The sequence below is a fragment of the Cucurbita maxima genome, unplaced genomic scaffold (assembly GCF_002738345.1).
Source record: "Cucurbita maxima cultivar Rimu unplaced genomic scaffold, Cmax_1.0 Cma_Scf00042, whole genome shotgun sequence".
Taxonomy (NCBI): domain Eukaryota; kingdom Viridiplantae; phylum Streptophyta; class Magnoliopsida; order Cucurbitales; family Cucurbitaceae; genus Cucurbita; species Cucurbita maxima.
In genome coordinates, this window is record NW_019272058.1 from 411,931 (window position 1) to 416,159 (window position 4,229).

Below are 4,229 nucleotides of genomic sequence, written 5' to 3' on the forward strand. Positions count from 1 at the left end.
ACTAGATTTTTTTTAAAAATAGCATCATATTATTCCTCTTATCCATATCTGATTTTTATTCGGGTGAGTCTTTGACATTTAAAAAGTTTAATTCACAGTTATGGAGAATGGTACGTGGGGCGTTTCACTTAAAATTCACTCCAAAGAGAATAATCAATATCGTATCATATTCGAGAGAGAATAATTTTTTTTAATCTTTGAAAAATAGGAGAGGAATGCTCAATTAGACTTTGCAGTAAGATTGGCTATATTAATTTGAATAGTGTTTAACCACGACTATAAATATCAAACTCCAAAGTATTCATGAGCAAAGCAAGTTTGTTGAAACTATCTATCACAGTTGTTCCAAAATGAGTAGTGAAGAAGTGTTTCTTCCCATTCCATTTCCAATTAGGGATGTCAACCACCAAAAAGTACAAGAAGCTGCACGGGCGGCAGTGGCAATGAAAAACGAGCAGGGACATTGTTTAATTTACAAGCGTGTGGTGAACGGTCTGTCCGATATTATCGACAACCCCTTACCTAATCATCAACATTATATTCTTGTGATAGAAGCTATAAATGACGATAGTATTCCTTGGTCATATGTTGCAAAGGTGAAGCACTTTGGGTCGAACAAGAAACGGCCGATGGCCTTTTCCTTTGAAGATGTCCTCAAGGATTTCAACAAGCATTAGAGTGCTCTCCCGGTTTATACTAAGCCCTTCCTCTCTACAATAAAGGAGGGTTACTTTCTTTTAACTATGGAAATGGCATAGAGCCACCCTTAAATAATCACATACTTATCTATCTAAAGTTATTCTCATGCTTTGCTTTCTTTACATCCATGCAAAGCAGTTTGAAAGCTGGAAAGCTGTCAAATATTGCGATTAATTAACTACAATTTTATATTAGAAAGAAATTTAAAATCAATAAGTTTATGCACTAATACATTTTAAATAATTTATTGTGTATTTTACTTTAAAAATTTATTTGAAATGGAGCGTTCGATACAAATGTTGAATTTATATTTATAGGTATCTAATACATGTTCGACATGTTTTGAAGATGAAAATGAGAATAAGTTATTGTCGTGCTTTCTTTACACTCATTCAAACTAGTTTGAAAGCTACAACTTTAATTTTATTACTTAAGGAAGCGTTGGGACCAAGGGAACGAAGATCATAATGAAATGAACATAAGAATTAGAAAGCGAAAAAAAATGTTTTGTTTAATACACATTTTCAAAGATGAGATATGAGAATAGTTATTCTTATACTTTCTTTACACTTAGTCAAACCGATTCCAAAATCAAAGGTTTCCTATATGTATGTTCGTGTATATCCTTTTTCCTCTCTTTTTATTCCTATAAAGTTTTGGGTAAATTAATAAAAATATCTCTAAACTTTATACTTTATCTTAAAAATACCTCTAAAATTTAAAAAGTCTCAATAATACTTCTATAGTTTTTTTAAAAGAATTCTTCAAAAGGTTCTTAGGGATAGTTTTAAAACAGATAATACTTTGTTTCAAAATTACCTTTGAAGTTTGAGCAATGTTTCGGAGAATAACTTGTTCCATCTTTGAAACCCTGTACTAAAGTTTGAGGCTTTTATTCCCTTTCTCATTTCTATGTTCATTTCCATCTTTGTTCCTTTGGTCTAAACAACCCATTAAATGACAAAATTAAAGTTGTAGTTAGTGAATCGTAATATTTGACTTGCTAGATTTCAAACTATTTTAAATAGGTGTAACGAAAGAACCCGACGAACTTATTCTTGTGTCCCTCATCGACATGCTTTGGAGATGTATTGAGACATTTATAATCCAACATGAGAGTTTGAAATATTACGAAAGTATTTGTTTCATTAGTCGACATTATAGATTCTGCCAGCATCGGTTCCACACAACTCATTATAATACCTTTGATTATAATATCTCTAGCATATTTCTTATTTGAAAGATTACAAAAGTTTTAGACATTTTACTCTAAAATGTTTAATATTTAATATTTAAAACTTCATATAATATATTAGTAATTCATCCAATAAGGTAGTGTTTGTTCCTCAAAATTATTTAGGTAGAGAAATGTGTTTCACTCAAAGAGAAAATAGAATGCCCAACACACAAATCAAAAGAAAAAAAAAATAAAATGGAAGATTTGAGAGCAAGAGTCAATTAAATTGGTCTATGTCTACAGAATGAAAACACAAAAGAGAATAACATAATCAAAAGAAAAAGAAATATGGACCGAATAAAAACACAAATCCAATAAATGAAAACACAAAAAAGAGAATAAAATAAAAACACAAAAAAAGAGAATAGAATGAAAAATAAGTGAGAACAAATTCGAGGGACGGAAATCAAGCTAATTTGAAGGTAGATAGAACTTCAGCTAAGGCCATCCAAGTAAGTAGCCTTAGTATCGGCATGATTTTGCATCCCATGGACGATGCAAACTATGGTGGTGCTCGAAGGTGAATAGTATAAAAAATGGATCATGCACCATAAACTCATGGAAAGACCGTTGATGAAATCGATGCAATCGATGCTCCCCTAGATGGGTTGCCAATCAAAAACTTGACTTTTGATGTTGACTCGTTAGAAGAAAAAGCCACACGTTCGAACAGCTCGAAATATGACAGTAGCTCTGAGAACTCTATCACACACATGGAATGACGTGTCGAAGAGTTGGACGTTACCCAAAACATCATACTAAAACTCTTAAGCGATCAGACAAAAGACTCTAGGACAACTACACTAAAAATTCATTGTCGTCCAACGGTTAGGGTATCTAGCTTTCACCTAAGAGACCTGAGTTTTATTCTCGGCAATGGAATATTATTTTCTTATTTCTTTTTATTTTATAGTTTCATCTTTTATCACCCATTATATTTAAACTTTACCTACTTTTGAGATGCATTATAAGGGTCAAGTTCAATAATATCTTAGATTAAAAAGACTTTTATGAACTCCATACCTTTCTTAGAGTTATGTTAGAGATATTTGGTTCAATTTCAATAAGTGGGGTTGAGGTGATTCAAATGGTTAATGCGATAATCCACTCGTTTTCAAGGTCTCTCTTGTTGAAAGCCATCATGGCTGAGATGAGCACCTGAGTGAGTTTGCAAGGAGGGCCGTAGAGAACCACACCCCAAGCCAAGCTCACGTTGGGTAAAAAACAAAAAATCAATGAACCCAAAGCCTTCAATAGGAACCGGTATGCCAAGGAATTAAAAAACTTTATTTTTGACATATAACAATACTTGAAGGCCACAAGAACTTTCTTAGAGGACCTAAGAGTTATATTGGTCGCAATGCATCTTATGGACGATGCAAAACTATGGTGATGATATTAAAAATGGGTCATACACCACATTTGTTGAAGGATGTTTCCTTCCTCTAGCAGACACGTTTTTAAGTCTTGAGGGGACAAGGGAAAATTCATAAGTAAGGGTCTTCTAAATCATTTAAAAAGGCACCACATTTGTTAAGTAAGGGTCTTCTAAATCATTTAAAAAGGCACCACATTTGTTGAAGGGTGTTTCCTTCCTCTTAATTAGAAGGGGTGCGATAAACGTGGATTGAATACATGACCTTTAGATCTTAGATCTTGAGTCTAACCCTTTCCCAATTGAGCTATCCCCTCTAATATTTAAAATAACCAAGTGTGATGAACGTGGATTATAACTTGTTGAGTAGTCAAGTATACAACTTGAACCAGATGTGATGAACGTAGACTATAACATTCAGATCTTCAATTTGACGCTCTCCCAACTGAATTATCCTTTCTAATATTAAAAATGAAAATTTTTCTTCTAATTCATTTAAATTTTTAAAAATATATACACTCATTTTAGTTTTAAAATAGTCAAGTTATACACCAACTTGACACAACCAAGTGCAGTGAACCTAGATCAAACACATGACCTTCAAATCTTGAGTCTGATGCTCTCCCGACCAAGCTATCTACAATGATTTTTGAAATAAAAATTCATTAGTAAGGATATTTCTGCTAATTCATTGAAATTTTAAAAATAAATTCAAGTGTAGTGAAGGTGACCTTCGGATGGAAATTCATAAGGTATTTTATTTAATTCATTGATCTTTAAGTCTGAATAGTCAATTTGTAGACCTAGAACCTGGTGCAGTGAACGTGGATCGAACACATGACCTTTAAATCTTCAGTCTTACACTTTCTGAACAGAGTCATCGCCTCTAATATTAAAAATGAAAATTGAGAAGTAAAG